Source organism: Cervus elaphus, chromosome 3 (genome assembly GCF_910594005.1).
Source record: "Cervus elaphus chromosome 3, mCerEla1.1, whole genome shotgun sequence".
In the NCBI taxonomy this organism is placed as follows: domain Eukaryota; kingdom Metazoa; phylum Chordata; class Mammalia; order Artiodactyla; family Cervidae; genus Cervus; species Cervus elaphus.
The window spans coordinates 51,711,652-51,728,699 of record NC_057817.1 but is presented as its reverse complement, the minus strand read 5'-3'; the positions used below and the strand labels follow the sequence as shown (position 1 = coordinate 51,728,699).

General features: G+C 38.3%; 1 protein-coding gene across 6 annotated transcripts in view; it reads left to right on the top strand.

The window, feature by feature from the left end:
* Window positions 1-17,048, top strand: part of SLC16A7 (solute carrier family 16 member 7) — a 180,784-nt gene that overhangs the window by 61,743 nt on the left and 101,993 nt on the right. For 2 of the 6 annotated variants that reach the window (XM_043888498.1, XM_043888506.1), the window contains exon 3: window positions 6,325-6,416. The exons of 3 other annotated variants lie outside the window; for them this stretch is intronic. The gene's annotated coding sequence lies outside the window, so the exon portion shown is untranslated. Of the gene's footprint in view, window positions 1-6,324; window positions 6,417-13,790; window positions 13,935-17,048 lie in introns of those variants that run through there. One more of the 6 variants, XM_043888511.1, reaches the window with a different exon arrangement.

Below are 17,048 nucleotides of genomic sequence, written 5' to 3'. Positions count from 1 at the left end.
TCTAGGCACCCTTTTTCCAACAGCATTTGCTCACTGTGTGATTCTGTGTCACATATTTGTAATTCTTGGAATATTTCAAACCCTCCACCAGAGAAAACATTACAGCTCACTAAAGGCTCAGATGATGACTTAGCATTTTTTAGCAATAAAGTATTTTAAATTAACGTGTGTACATTTTTTTGACATAATGCTGCTATTGCACGCTTAAGAGACTGTAGTGTGGTATAAGCTTAACTTTTGTGTGCACTGCTTATGTAACTTGCTTTATTTTGATACTTGCTTTATCATGGTGGTTGGAACTGAACTGCAGTATCTATAGGGAATGCCTGTAATTATAAACTTCCAGAGCATTCAATTTGTCATCTGTGAAACAAAGACAGTAAAGGCATCTTCTTCATAGGGCTGCTGTGAGAACTGTTAATTTACATTTTAAGTGTTTAAAATGGTATTTGGCACATAGTAGGGGCTTTATTGGAGAAGGATATGGCAACCCAATCCAGTAGTCTTGCCTGGGAAATCCCATGGACAGAAGAATCTCGTGGGCTACAGTCCATGGGGTCACAAAGGGTTGGACATGACTGAGCACATACGCAAAGGCAGGGTCTATATATATATTAGCTATTGCTATTATTATTACTTTTTTTATTCCCTAAATACTGTATTCTCTAGACTCATACTCTTTTTTTCATTTATAGATAGAAGAGTGTCAAAACCTCTGGAGGAATGCCTTTGGGGTAGAAGCATTCTTTTGTTTGTTTGTTAGAGTGCTGGGACTGCTTTTGAACAACTTTACTGAGACATAATTCACATTGCATCCGATACACCCGTTTAAAAGTACCCGACCTCTAATGGCGTTTAGTACATTCACAGCTCTGCAGCCAGCACCGTCATCAATTTCAGGACATTTTCATTCTCCATAATGGTTCCCAACCCAATAACTCTCATGTCCTGATTCCCCTACCCCCCCAGCTCTAAGCAACCGCTCATCTACTTCATCTCCGTATATTTTGTTGTCTGGATATTTCGTATAAATGCAATAATATAACATGTGGTCTTCTGTGACTAGATTATTTTGCTTAGTATTATGTTTTCAGGGTTCATTCATGTTGTAGCATGTTACAGTACTGCATTCCTTTCTCCAGATGAATAATATATTCCACTGTGTGGTAGACTGCAATTTGCTTATCTGTTCATCAGTTGATGGATACTTGGATCATTTCCATTCTTTGCCTTTTATGAATCATGCTGCTATAAGTATTTGAGAACAGCTTCTGTGTGGACATGTTTTCATGTCTCTTGAGTGTATCTTGGAGTGGAATCCCTGGGTCATGATAATTCGATGTTTAGCCTTTGAGGAACTGTCAGCTCTTCTCCCCAGCAGCTGCACCATGAGCTGGATGGGAAGGAAGCCCAGAGGGAGGAGATATGTGTATATGTGTGGCAGATTCATTCTGCACTATAGTGGAAACTAATGCAACATCATAAAACAACTGTATCCTGATAAAAAGTCATTTTAAAAAATCACACTGAGATACCACTTCATACTCATTAGGACAGCTGTAATCAAAGTCGATAACAAGTGATGGTGAGATTGTGGAGACAGTGGAGCCCTCGTACACTGCTAGAGACATCTTAATGCAACTAAATTCCCTTGATTTCATAATTTGTTGTTAAACCTAATTTTAAAACTATATTTTCCTTTTTTATTTTTTTTTCTTTTTCCTTTTTTATTTTTTAATTGTGGTATAGTTGATTTACAACATAAGTCTAAGTGTACAAAATAGTGATTCAAAATTTTTAAAGCTTATACTCCATTTATAGTTTTTAAAAAATAGATTAAAATTTTGTTCTTTTATATAACTCTCCTTGTCTGCTCTCATTATCGTGAATATGTCGATGGCAGCAAAGTTTGCATCAGTTCGGTTCAGTTTATTCACTCAGTCGTGTCGGCTCTTTGCTACCCCATGGACTGCAGCATGCCAGGCCTCCCTGTCCATCACCAGCTCCCGGAGTTTACTCAAACTCATGGCCATTGAGTCAGTGATGCCATCCAACCATCTCACCCTCTGTCATCCCCTTCTCCTCCCAACTTCAATCTTTCTCAGCATCAGGATCTTTTCAAATGAGTCAGTTTTTCTCATCAGGTGGCCAAAGTATTGGAGTTTCAGCTTCAACATCAGTCCTTCCAAAGAACATTCAGGATTGATTTTCTTTAGAATGGACTGGTTGGATCTGCTTGCTGTCCAAGGGACTCTCAAGAGTCTTCTCAAACACCACAATTCAAAAGCATCAATTCTTTGATGCTCAGCTTTCTTTAAGTCCAACTCTCACATCCATACATGACTACTGGAAAAACCATAGCTTTGACTAGATGGACGTTGTAATCAAAGTAATGTCTCAGCTTTTTAATATGCTGTCTAGTTTGATCACAGTTTTTCTTCCAAGGAGCAATTGTCTTTTAATTTCATGGCTGCAGTCACCATCTGTAGTTATTTGGGAGCCCGAGGATATACAGTCTGTCACTGTTTCCAGTGTTTCCCTATCTATTTGCCATGAAGTGATGGGACCAGATGCCATGATCTTAGTTTTCTGAATGTTGAGTTTTAAGCCAACCTTTTCACTGTCTTCTTTCACTTTCATCGAGAGGCTCTTTAGTTCCTTTTTGCTGTCTGCCATAAGGGTGGTGTCATCTGCATATCTGAGGTTATTGATACTTCTCCCAGCGATCTTGATTGCAGCTTGGCATTTCTCATGATGTACTTTGCATATAAGTTAAATAAGCAGGGTGACAATATACTGCCTTGACGTACTCCTTTCCCGATTTGGAACCAGTCTGTTTTTCCATGTCCAGTTGTAACTGTTGCTTCCTGACCTGCATACAGATTTCTCAAGAGGCAGGTCAGGTGATCTGGTATTCCCCTCTCTTTAAGAATTTTCCACAGTTTGTGGTAATTCACACAGTCAAAGGCTTTGGCATAGTCAATAAAGCAGCAGTAGATGTTTTCCCGGCCCTCTCTTGCATTTTCTATGATCTAATGATGTTGGCAATTTGATCTCTGGTTCCTCTGCCTTTTCTAAATCCAGATGAACATCTGGAAGTTCATGGTTCACGTATTGTTGAAGAATGGCTTGGAGAATTTTGAGCATTACTTTGCTAGCGTATGAGATGAGTGCAATTGTGCAGTACTTTGAGCATTCTTTGGCATTGCCTTTCTTTGGTATTGGAATGAAAACTGACATTTTCCAGTCTTGTGGCCACTGCTGAGTTTTCCAAATTTTCTGTTATATTGAGTACAGCACTTTCACAGCATCATCTTTTAGGATTTGAAATAGCTTAACAAGAATTCCATCACCTCCACTAGCTTTATTTGTAGTGATGCTTTCTAAGGCCCTCTCGACTTCACATGCCAGGCTGTCTGGGTCTAGGTGTGTGATCATACCATCATGGTTCTGTGCATCGTGAAGATCTTTCTTGTGTGGTACTTCTGTGTATTTTTCCCATTTCTTCTTAATATCTTCTGCTTCTGTTAGGTCCATACCATTTTTGTCCTGTACTGTGCCCATCTTTGTATGAAATGTTCCCTTGGTATCTCTAATTTTCTTAAAGAGATCTCTAGTCTTTCATATTCTATTGTTTTCCTTTATTTCTTTGCATTGATCACTGAGGAAGGCTTTCTTATCTCTCCTTGCTATTCTTTGGAACTCTGCATTCAGATGGGTATATCTTTCCTTTTCTCCTTGGCCTTTCACCTCTCTTCTTTTCATAGCTATTTGTAAGTCCTCCTCAGACAACCATTTTGCATTTCTTTTTCTTGGGGATGGTCTTGATCCCTGTCTCCTGTACAGTGTCATGAACCTCCATCCATAGTTCTGGCACTCTTGTCTATCAGATCTAGTCCCTTGAATCTATTTGTCAGCTCCACTGTATAATCGTAAGGAATTTCATTTAAGTCATACCTGACTGGTCTAGTGGTGTTCCCTGCTTTCTTCAATTTAAGTCTGACTTTGGCAATAATGAGTTCATGATCAGAGCCAGTCAGCTCCCGGTCTGTATAGAGCTTCTCCATCTTTGGCTGCAAAGAATATAATCAGTCTGATTTTGGTGTTGACCATCTGGTAATGTCCATGTGTAGAGGGTTCTCTTGTGTTGTTGGGAGAGGCGATGACCAGTGCGTTCTCTTGGCAAAACTTTATTAGCCTTTGCCCTGCTTCATTCTGTGCTACAAGATACATGTTATTCCAGGTGTTTCTTAACTTCCTACTTTTGCATTCCAGTCCCCTATAATGAAAAGGACATCTTTTTTGAGTGTTCTAGAATGTCTTGTAGATCGTCATAGAACAGTTCAACTTCAGCTTCTTCAGCATTACTGGTGGGGGCATAGACTTGGATTACTGTGATATTGAATGGTTTACCTTGGGAATGAACAGAGATCATTCTGTCATTTTTGAGATTGCATCCAAGTACTGCATTTCAGACTGTTTTTTTGATTATGATGGCTACTCCATTTCTTCTAAGGGATTCTTGCCCACAGTAGTAGATATAATGGTCATCTGAGTTAAATTCACCCATTGCATATCCTATAGCAATTCAATTCCTTCAACTCATTTGTCTTTCTGTTTTAGCTAATATTGTCAGTCTCTTGTTTTGATGTCACTGTTTAAGCATGCATATTTCTTGGTACCATGAAAAGTATGCAACATCCTATAAAAAAAATATCTTAGATTAAAAAAAAAAAACTGCAATTGAGAAAACCTGGTATGAATTTTCAAAGAGATTCTGTGAGGAGGGAAGCCTCTGAACTGGATGGTTAGAAACTGCTCCTCTGTCATTGCCGCATTCACTGTGTCTGGGCGTGATGTGGCGCGTGTTCCAAAGGCCTGGTAGGATTGTATATTTGCTTCACTTTCTAGATTTTTCCCACAATAACTATATTTCAAGGCATAATATATTAATTAATTCAGCCAACATATTTTACTCAACTCCCAATATCAATGGATAATGTAGGTCTCTTCAAGGCTTTCCTGGGCCAGTGGGGAAGAAACAATGATCCCAAAACAGTGAAGCTTCCAGGAGTAGAGTCAGGCAGGGAGGCAGGGTCTGTTTACTCTGCCTAGTGCCCTGCATACAGAGGCCAGGAGCAACATGCCGTAATTCCTTATATAGTTTCTTTTAATATTTTATTTTGTTTTGTTTATTTGGCTGTGCCAAGTCTGTGACATGCTAGATCTCTAATTGCAGCATGCTGGATTAGTCCCCTGACCAGGGATCGAACCCAGGCCCCCTGCTTGGGGGCAAGGAGTCTTAGCCACAGGACCACCAGGAAAGTCCCTCTTCTGTAGGTTTTAATCACACATTGTTAGAACTGTTGGAATAGTTTGTGCTTGTTTTCTGACTCCCTAGGTTTTCTCTAGCAATTGGATACTTACAAACTATATCGTGGCCGTATTGAATATGTGGTTTAGAAACACACCAATGATCATGTTGTATGCTTTTAATTCAATGTTATTTCTATTTTCCTTCACATATACTTGGCATCTTTGTGGTGTCCTTTGGTCATTTTTTCCAACTTCTATTTTATACCATCACTTCTCCAGCACTTCACTAGTTGGCATCTTATTTGCCTGGATGCATTTAAAAAGTCACAGAAAGTTGGGAGGGGCTTTCCTCATGGCACTTAACCACGTGGAAGTATAGAGATCACTGTGTAGGCTCAGAAACTTTTGAACACGGAATGAACAAAAGATACCATTCTCTTCTAACTTTGCTTTAACTTTGAGACTTGACAGAAGTGTACCCGAAAAAAGAAGAGAAGCTGTTTGAATTTTAAAAGTTACTGGAATGAGTTAGTGGAAGGTTTCAAAAAAAATTACATACCAAATACCTTGCCATATCTTCTTTACCTCTGTATGCCTTTTTAGTTTGGAAATCACATCAAGAGATCAGGAGGGAGGAAAGCTGAGCACACTCAACAATGTTTTCCCTATTTAAATTAATCCCACACTTAAACCGTGTTCTCCTTTCTCTTACTTAAAACTGTGAATCCTGGGGGGTTGATGTCAATACTGAGAGCAAATAATTAGGCTTTTTCTTTCAGGCTGAATTGGCTAGATTCATATGCTTTTGGAGGTCTTTCTTTTTTAAAATTGGTCTATGGTTGCTTCACAATATTGTGTTAGTTCCTGCCGTACACACAGTGAGTCAGCTGTGTAGACGTGTGCTCAGTCGCTCAGTCGTGTCCGACTCTTTGCGACCCATTGGACTGTAGTCCAACAGGCTCCTCTGTCCATGGGATTTTTCAGGCAAGAATACATTTCCTTTTCCAGGGGATCTTTTGACCCAGGGATAGAACCCGGATCTCCTGCACTGGCAAGTGGATACTTTGCCTGCTGAGTCTTCAGGAAGCCTGATCAGCTGTGTATGTACATTATATGTATACATATATGCCCTCCCTCTTGTACCATCCTCTCTTCCCACCTCCCCCTCTAGGTCATCACAGGGCGCTGAGCTGAGCTCTCTGTGCTTACAGTGGGTTCCCACTAGCTGTCTATTTTTCACAGTCTCTTTAACCTAAGAAGATTTTTAAAATTAATTATTTTGTCTTCCCCATTCAAGGTATATTCCAGAAATAATGAATTGTGAATTCCTGTTAAGAGGAAATCAGTTACCTTCGCTAATGTGTCCATGAAAAATCTGAATAATAATGAGTACATTGGTTTCAGATATAGGGTACTATTTTTTAGATATCAAATTCTGATCATTGGATCCTAACATTGCTTAAGAGCTTTATGATGCTATGGCAGATGCCCTGAGCAGATAATTTTATGATTATTGTTCTTATCTATAAAATATGTGAATGTATGTAGAAATGAGTTAAATCACACAAGATTCTGTGGTATATGACAACTCATAATACTTTATATTTTAGGTTCAATAGCTAAGCTTTGTTAACTGTATGTGAATCTATTTTCCATCATAAGAGTGACTATTTGAGAAAAGAGAACCTGTCTTACTTATCTTGATCTTCTTACTGTTCATAACATAATGACTTTTATATGCTAGCTACTTGCTAAATGTTCATTAAATTGATTAATTAACACAAGGGCAAAAATAGATTTGGCTAGTCCCTTTGACTCATCTTTTTAATTCCTAAACTTTATGCTAACTAAAGGATGTGGCTTGGATATGTGGTCAAATGGAGTTTCTAACTGAATTTTTCTCCAAAATTTAGACTCGCTTTGTAGGAGCACAACCTGCCCTAGTATATACATAGCATGGACCGGTAACTCAGCAGTAAAGAATTCACCTGCCAATGCTGGAGACTTGGGTTTGATCCCTGGGCTGGGAGATCCCCTGGAGAAGGAAATGGAAGCCCACTCCAGTATTCTTGCCTGGGAAATCTCATAGATAAAGGAGCCTGGCAGGCTGCAGTCCATGGGGTTGCAAAGAGTCAGGCATGACTTAATGATAAAATAACAACAAATGAACCAGGCCACAACCCAGCTCCTCTGTAGGAAGGCACATATCGAAAAGAGAGTTCCAGAAATGTCTGACCTAAGCTTGCTTAGTTTTCTTTTTTCAAATTCAGCAATCAGATGTGCAGTATACTGAAGTATGATTTTACCAGCATTGTCTCTGTGAGGAAGCGTGAAGCCAGGAGGCAGGTGAGAAGCCTGAGACTCAGAGAGGTCAGGTACTTTGTTCAAAGTCAGAAGTAGAACATAGGTCTGAACCGGAGCTTTCTAACACTAAACCAAATACTTTTTTAAAAAAAGAATCCTTTAGAATAGGGTGAAGAAGAGCAGCAAGGAGTTGTTCTACACCATAGTAGAAAATACCATAGTACCATGGTAGGAAACAGCTGGTTCCCCAGCAGAAGGAAGCCTAGTAAGTAGACTGGGGCTCGTCCCAGGGCCAAAGGTGCAGATGGCCTGTGTGCCCTGTCTGCTACTGAGGAGGATGTCAAAAGAGTTGAGTCCACACGGGGAACCCAGAGACAAAATAATTGAAGCCATAGGATTTTTATCAAGTCCTAGGATGTGGTTATAACTCCTATACACCTTGCTTTTGCCGTTATGTCTTTACATTCTTTTTTCAGTGCAGCCAATTTTTACTGGCCGGTGTTAAGAGTAAAAAATCCAGAGGGATGGGAGGGGAGGTGGGGCGTGGCTCTCCTTCCCTACTTGAGGACTCCGTAACCAGGCCAGTAGAGTGGAATCACGTGACTACAACTCCTTTGCACCCAGCACCCTCTAGAGAATCACTCCCAAGCATGAGGGCTCCTCCTGAAATGGGGGAAGGGAGCCGCACTCTGGCAGGGGCGTGGACTGTGTCCCACCTCAGGCTGTGGGTTCCTGCCTGCCACACCCCTCAACAGCCTGGGGTGGGGCATTAGGGGACTGAGCTAAACCTATCCCTTTCCAGATCGAGGTGTCTGCTTCATCCCTCTGCCTCATTATTTTTTTTTCTACCTCTACTGAGATGTACTAGAGGACACATCACGTGCGTTATCTAACTTTAAGGTGTGCATGCGTGCATACTCAGTCACTTCAGTTGTGTCCGACTCTTTGTGACCCCATGGACTGTAGCCTAACCAGGCTCCTCTGTCCATGGAATTTCCCAGGCAAGAGTACTGGAGTGGGTTGCCATTTCCTTCTCCAGGGGATCTTCCCAACTCAGGGATCACACCTGCATCTCTTATGTCTCTTGCATTGGCATGCGGGTTCTTCACCACTAGCAGCACCTGAGTATTTGATACACATATATATATTACAAAGCTATTGTTACAATAAGGTTAGTTAACATCACCTCCCATAATTATCATTTTGTTGTTGTTATGGTGGGAACATTAACGCTGTACTCTTCCTAGCAACTTTCAAATATACAATATGATATTCTTAACTACAGTCACCATGCAGTAGTGGAGATCCTCAGAACTTACTCAGCTTAGAACTGAATCTTTGTACTCTGACCAACATCTCCCCATCCCCCCACTCCTTAGGCCCTGGCAACTGCCACTCTCTTCTGTTTCTGTTAGTTCAGTTCCACATATAAGTGAGATCACGCCATATTTGTATAAGTTATTTAACTTAGCATAATGGCCTCAAGGTCTATCCATGTTGCCCCAAAAGGCAGAATTTTTGTATTTTTTATGGCTAAATAATATTCCAGTATGTATATATACCTTGTGTGTGTGTCTGTGTGCATGCACATTTGCACGTGTGTGGGGCACACTTTCTTTATCCGTTCGTTTGTGGTGGGCACTTAGGTCATTTCTATGTCTCAGTTAGTGTGACTGGCACTGCAGTGACCTCAGCAGTGCAAACATCCCTTCCAGATATTAGTAAATCTTCCTTGGTTATATCCCCAGAAGTAGAACTGCTGGATCATACGGCAGTTCCACTCTTCATTTTTTGAGGAACCTCCGTACAGTTTTCCACGGGCTGCGGCGATTTGCAGCACCACCAACAGTGCGCCAGGGCCCCCTTTTCCCACATCCTCACCAGCATTTGTTATCTCGGGTCTTTTTGATAATAGCCACTATACTTTTAAAATTTATATTTCATGACATCAGCATTTGAAGATTTTATACTTTAAAGTAACTTAAAACATTTCAAGGTTTTTGTTAATTTTTAATAAAGATAGAAATTCCTTTTGAGGTGTAAAAGAATCTCATACCTGGTAAGATGTGACTGGGCCAGTAGATGCATTGTTGCCTTGAGCTCTATTTACTCACATCTCATAGTAATGTCTGGGGAAGGCAATGGCGCCCACTCCAGTACTCTCGCCTGGAAAATCCCATGGATGGAGGAGCCTGGTAGGCTGCAGTCCATGGGGTCACGAAGAGTCAGACATGACTGAGCGACTTCACTTTCACTTTTCACTTTCATGCATTGGAGGAGGAAATGGCAACCCACTCCAGCGTTCTTGCCTGGAGAATCCCAGGGACGGGGGAGCCTGGTGGGCTGCCGTCTATGAGGTCGCACAGAGTCGGACATGACTGAAGCGACTTAGCAGCAGCAGCGGAGGCATATTAATGTCTAATGCCTTTGTAGAATTTCTTTAAAAAACAAGAGAAATGATGGTTTCTATGTTACTAACAGCAGTGAAAAGTCTGTTAAAACTAACATTACCATTAAAGCTCCAATGTTAGTATTATTGATTATAGTAGTAGATGAAAAGTGCAAATGACCATATTATCTTATAACTTGCGCTAAGTTGCTTCAGTCGAGTCCATCTCTTTGCGACCCTGTGGACTGTAGCCTGCTAGGCTCCTATATCCATGGAATTCTCCAGGCAAAAACACTGGAGTGGGTTGCCATGCCCTCCTCCAAGGGATCTTCCAGATGCAGGGATCAAACACGCATCTCTTTAGTTTCCTGCATTGGCAGGTGGGTTCTTTACCACTAATGCCACTTGGGAAAGCCCATCTTGTGACATATACAAAGGTATACTTGTGTGTGTGTGTGTGTGTCTGTGTGTGTGTGTGTCTGTGTGTCTGTGTATGTCCACAGATGGCTGTGGGGCATGAGGCTAGGAAAGCAGCAGTGAGGAGTTATTGATCACTATGCCATGGTCTGAGCTTCTGTTAACTGACCAGTTTAGGCAAAGATACTGAAGTACTGAGGCTTTACTCAGATAGAGAAAGTGGATGCTGGTATAACAACTGGAAAGCTATCAACTTTATTGAAATAAAATTGTGCCTATGGGGAAGAAGGGAAGGAGATGTGTTTGAGTCCTTGTGGGAGGAGAATCTACCAGGACTGGTAATTCGATGTGATTGTAGAGAAGGGGAGACAGGATTGCTGACTCTGACTCTGAGCTGAGTCTCTGGCAGAGGCTGCTGCATTTACTAGAGAGCTGTGAGACCACATGCATGCTGAGGGTGATGGTGGGGAGCTAAGAGGAGTCAGAAGTTCTGAGCTAGAAGTTCTGAGTCAGCAGTTCTCTCTCTGAATGTGTTTCCTGTATTGGCTGAATACAGTAAGATCTATTAACTGGGTAACTGTCAAAGAAGGAAGTACCTTAAATGTTCCCTATACTCAAATCATGTTTCCAGTAGTTCTGCTCTGATATTATTGGGTTGCTGTCATCAGCAAAAGAGGAAATCTGTTGAAATGGCAGAATACCTCTGTATTTTGAATTTAGGACCCCTTTGCTCCCATTATATTTTCCTGTGGTATTTTGAAAGTTTGGAAGAATTAGCTTATGCAAGAAAATTTAACTGAGGACTTTTTTCCTTCTATGCTTATCCAAGTTAAAAAGAGATTTCCTTTTACATTATAACTCTGAGGGATAATTAACTCAGGGAATAAATTTGGGTTGTTATCTTCTAGTATATGCTGATTTCAAACTCCATTACAATTCTAGAATTCTGAAAATAATGAGATCACAATTATGCTTAATGAATGTTAAGAGTATAGTACTCTTTCCAGGAAAAGAATAGGAAAAAAAAACAACAACAACCAAATGGGAAAAGCAACCCATTAGAAGATTTCCATTGTGTTTGTGAGGTATTTGATCAGCCTTTTGACTAGTTCACTGCTTTTCCTCACCCAAATATCTGTTACTGAGCTTTCCGCTTTGCAGAATTTCTTACATTTTTTAATGCAGATGAAAAACTTGCGTCTTCCCTTTTAGCTCAGTTTTTACTCCTTAGTCATAATGTAGAAAACATCAAAATCTCACAAGGGAAATATGCGAATCCTGCATGGAACTTGGGAATAATGTTATAAACAAATTCATAGCCAAGAACCCATTGTCATGTTTCAAACGCGGAATTAATAACCTGTTCCAATTGCACACATGCTATTTATCAAGGTTTTCCCCTGAGGTTATTTTCTCTCTTTCACTGTCTTGTCCCTGAATTATTGAAGAATTTTGGAAACTGGAAAAAAAAAAAAAAAAAAAACCTCGCTCTACCACATTTTTGGAATTACTCTTGAGAATTTATAACCTTGGCAAAGGTTAGTCACCTTCAGCCATTTTCTCCGCCGGGCTTTTGGTGAACAAGTCTGTTTTGCATTTGGCTTTTCTTTTCTCAAAGGTTTATGTAATAAACATGACTGTCTGTATTACTCAGATAATAATTTTTTAAGGATTTAATGTTGTTGTAACAATAAGCAGAGTCATACAAAATAAGTACAAAATATATTGTTCATATTTCTGCCAATTCAAATTTTTATAGCTCTTATGTTATAGAGTTATTCTCTTGATAACATAATATTTATATATTAAACAGATATTTTTGTACTTCTTTTTTTATTTAACTTTAGAACATTTTATAATAATACTAAGTAAAAATATTAATCACACATGAGACCTTTTTAAATTTAGCATTCTTGGTATAATTAATGGTATATTTGCTTAATAAAGTTAATAATTATTTATTTGCATAGAATTGGGTCTTGTCATTTGGTATTATATAAAAGTAATTGATAAAGTTAATGACTATTGAAATTTTATTCTTCTGCATCTGGAAAAAATATTACTTGAAGTATGTCTACAGAGTACATAATGAAGTTATTATTAATTGATTAATAACCTATGTTACAGCAGGTAATTTTACCCTAAATAAATGTATTGAACACTTACTACCTACTAAGCACTTTTCTGTGTTGGGACAAAGGTATTTGAAGAGTTCTCAGTAAAGATGTCATCTGCTTTTGATTTCTGTAAGTACTACATAATTGTGAAATCCATATTGCAATTCATTTAGTGTTTCATTTTTTTAAACTTAAGATTTTAATAGAAGACAGAAAAATACCAACTGTCTTATTTTGTAAAGGCATTTGCATCATGTAGTTAAAAAAATTAGAAGAAATGTCCAGAGATTATTTATGTTACTTTCCGGTTATTGAAACCATTATATAAGTACATTTAGAAACGCAGCCTATTAACATCCTTGGGGATCGTATTTTACAGGTTGTTGCTATTGCCTGTCTAAATAATGGCATCTTTCATAAGGGAAATCAAATTCTCATCTACTAACCATAGAAAGGCTGAAAAATGGAGTGGAGAAAAATTTCAGTGGAGAAAAATGTGGACCTTGGATCCAAATAACAAGAATAACCAGAATTGGAATCTAGGACCCAATATTTACTAGCCATCTGACCTAAGTAACCAAATCTGAACCTCTGCGTCCTCATGCTTTAAACAGTATTTTAATAGTCTGTCTTATAGGGTCCAGAGAATGAGGTCATGGATGCCAATTGTTTGGTAAAATGACCTACCTAGAATATGGGAAAATGATAGCTCTTCATTACTATAAAGTTTATTGTAAGTTCTTAAATACAAAGACTCACCATCAGATACCCCATTGCACTCTTAGGGGAGGACCCTTTGTGACAGAGGGCAGGCGTTTACAGAATGGCTGGCCAAGTAAGCCGTGTAGTGTGTGATTAGGCAACAAAATGAAACTGTGCCTCTCAAGGGGTCTAACGCATGGCCCTGGCCTCTTTATTATTGTTCATAACTGATTGAGTAGTAGTATATCAGGTGAAGATTCACTGACATTTTAATTTATATATTATATTAGTTTTGCCATATGTTCTATTCATGATGTTAAATCACACGATGGTCCATATACTTGAAAATGTGGTTGTAGCAACAGCAGAGAAAGAGAATCAGAAGGTTAAATTTAGCAGTTTAAATTGCCAAACTTGGTTACCTTCTTTGACTCAGGGTATAATTTAAGCCAAGTTAACTTTACACTGTAAAAAGTATGAACTAATGATGCATATCAAAGCAAGTCCTTCAAGAAGAGACAGTGCTGCCTTTTCCCTGATTTGAGAGAAGCAAGAGTGGGAGGGCAGAGTAGAGAGTCTCTTGAGATACGTATGCAAGTTTGCTTCCAGCTAAAAGTTAATGATCAGTTGCCTCGGTTCCCATCTCTGAGCCCTGCGAAGTAGCACACTCGTGTTCTCTGTCTATTCAGGTAACTTTTAAAGTATATAGCTTGTACCCATGTTAAGCTATACTTTAGATAATAGACATTTTTTATTCGTTTAATATCAACTGATTTCATGTTCTAAGTTTAATGAAAGGAGTGAAAAAGTCTGCAATTGTTGGCTAATACAAAAAGATTTTACTTTTGAGTGGTACTGGGTTAAGGGTAATGAAGTATTATTCTATGCTTGTATTATGTAAATAGATTTTTTTTAATGTTTTTATGAAATGAACTGTTGTCATTCTTAAACCTCTTGGTTGAGAGATGTATTAATCATACTTACTTAATACAGTACATTATATAGTCAGCCAAGTTGTCATTAGTTAAGAAATTTTTAAACTTTACTTAACATTGGAATTTTGAAGGCAACTCTGAATCTTTAAATAGTAAAATTTCATTTTTACTTGATATTAGATAACAATATTGGAAGTAATCTTGTTTTTCTTATTCTAAATCATAATGTTTATAAACATCTATGTGTACTTTGCTATAAAACTGTAAAAATGAATTGGGTTTTATTATAGGGCTTAGGTAATTTTTTCCCGTAATGTTTGGAACTATATTATGGAAAGATATAAAGTTATTGTGTGTGATGCTTCTGTATATTTATATGTAATTGAAGACATTGACTATTAATTTTACAGTTTTAAGGCTGGTTTCTAAAAATAAAAATATCTACTCTATACATTTATACTGTAATCATATTCTGTACTGAGTTCTCAACATAAAGAGATACATTACTTAAGCCACCGGAGCCGTAACTCAGATGAATATATTTTCTGTTCTTTATAAAGTGTCTAGCCATTGTTACCTTTATTCAGCAAATACCCAAGGCCAAAAAAACTTGTTTAGGTTCACATGATAAAGACAAGTAAACATCAAAAGCTAAGTGTAATTGTGGTACTACTTATGCAGGTTTCTATTTAGATTTCTCTTGAACTGAAATTAAATGTCAGACAGTGATAAATGATTTTGCTATTGAAATTGGGAACTCATAGAAACCTTGAAGAACCATCACATTTTATATATGAGAAACTGGATCCAGAAAAGGAAAGTAAAACAACTATTGAAAGTTTTGGGACTGGTAACAAAAACTCTATTTGCTGGGTGACACGTAGAGTTAATGATTTCTTAGTCAGTGTTCATGTTGTTTTTGAAAAGGAAATCATTTTTAGTCTTCAATACATTTCCATTTGGAGGAAGAGCTAAATAAATACTGGCATTTAAGTTGTAGTTGTGCAGTGATATTTTCCGGATTCACCGCAAGTGTGGCTGAAAATTTTGTTATCAATTTATTATAACTTATATAATCCGTGTCTGTATATGGATTTGCTTAGGTATGTTTATGTTCTCAAGGTTAGAGAAAAGAGTTTTGTAACTTCTCCTTTTGATACACACTAAAGCCATTCTGACAGGTTCATAATTTGTAAGTTAAATATTCAGATGGCTGAAGTTTCACTAATTAAGGAAATACTCAATATGAGTAAAATCAGCATATGCAGATATATATGAGGCACCTTCATTTAAAGTTTGAAACAATTTGCACACAGTCTAAAGATAAAGCAATTTTTTATTATGATGATCAAAAAACCAAAGTTTGAGTTCTTAGCACATTTTTCAATTCATCTTTTATAATAATAAAATATATTTATATTCAGAACTTGGCTCACACTTATTAATATGTAGACACTAGTCTAATTTACTGTGTCCCTTGGATATTTACCTACTTCTCACTTTTCTACTGAGAGTATGCAAATCAAATTACCATCAAAAAGTTTGTCTCTCTTCCTTTAGCTCATTACCAGATCTACTCAAGGAATTGCTGAAAAGGTCACCAAGGTCCTTTGACAGTTACCCATAAATATTAACACACAAGTATATACAAACACACATGCACACACGCATGCACACATGCATACAGACACATAAGATCTATCTAGGGAGGAAAATAGAGCATCGATGCTTTCAATTCCATAAAGGATGTAGGTGTTGGAAAACTTTGCTTAAAATCCCTACAACACAGTTAACTTGCTTTGCTCATCATGGGCAAATCACATAACTTGTAAGAGCCTCTGTGAAGTAAGCTATAAATGGAGGTTATAGCTCAGGGCTTCCATAAGGAAGCATAGGGCTTCCATCACTTGTTTAGTTTGAGAATCATGTGAACTTATATAAACGTAGATTCTAAATCCTTATTGAGCACTTCCTAAGCCTTCAGTTCAAACTAGGTGGCTTGAAATACAGAAATGTATTCTCCCTCAGTTCTGGGAGTAAGTCTGAAATAAAGCATTGGCAAGGCTTTCTTGGAATCTTGTGGAAAAGGATCCTTCATTTCCTCTCCCACCTTCTGAGAGACGCAGGTGTGACAGCATATCCAGTTCACGCGTCCATGTTCCTATGGCGTTTTTGTCTGTCTTCATGTATCCGTCTTCTTATAAGGACATGTGTCATATTGAATTAGAAGTCCATTATACTTCAGCGTGCAGGAGACGCAAGAGACACGGGTTCAATCCCTGGGTCAGGAACATCCATTAGAGTAGGAAATGGCAACCCATTTCGGTATTCTTGCTTAGAGAATCCCGTGGACAGAGAAGCCTGGTGGTCTATGGTCCATAGGGTCACAAAGAGTCGAACAAAACTGAAGTGACTTAGCGCAGACACACACATGCATGCACACATACTTTAGTATGATCTTATCTTAAAAATAACATCTACACTGGCCCTATTTCCAAATAAGGTCATATTCTGAAGTTTTGAAGATTAGGACTTAAACGTATCTTTTTTGAGGGACACAGTTTAATCCATAACAGTTTGCCTTTTGATACTCCCAAAACCCATGTCCTTCCCATGTTAAAAATAGGTTCACCCAATCCCAATATCCTTAAAGTCAATCATTACAGTATCAACTCTAAGTACCAATTTTATCTAAATCAGTTTTGGGTGAGGCTTGACATATAGTCCAGCCAGGGAAAAATTCCTCTCCATCTGTGGACCTCTGAAGCCTGGAAAACAAGTATTCTTGTTTCCAAAATACAACAGTTAGACAGATATAGAATAGGCATTCCACTTTATAAAGGGAAAAATTGGAAGGAAAAAAGGACT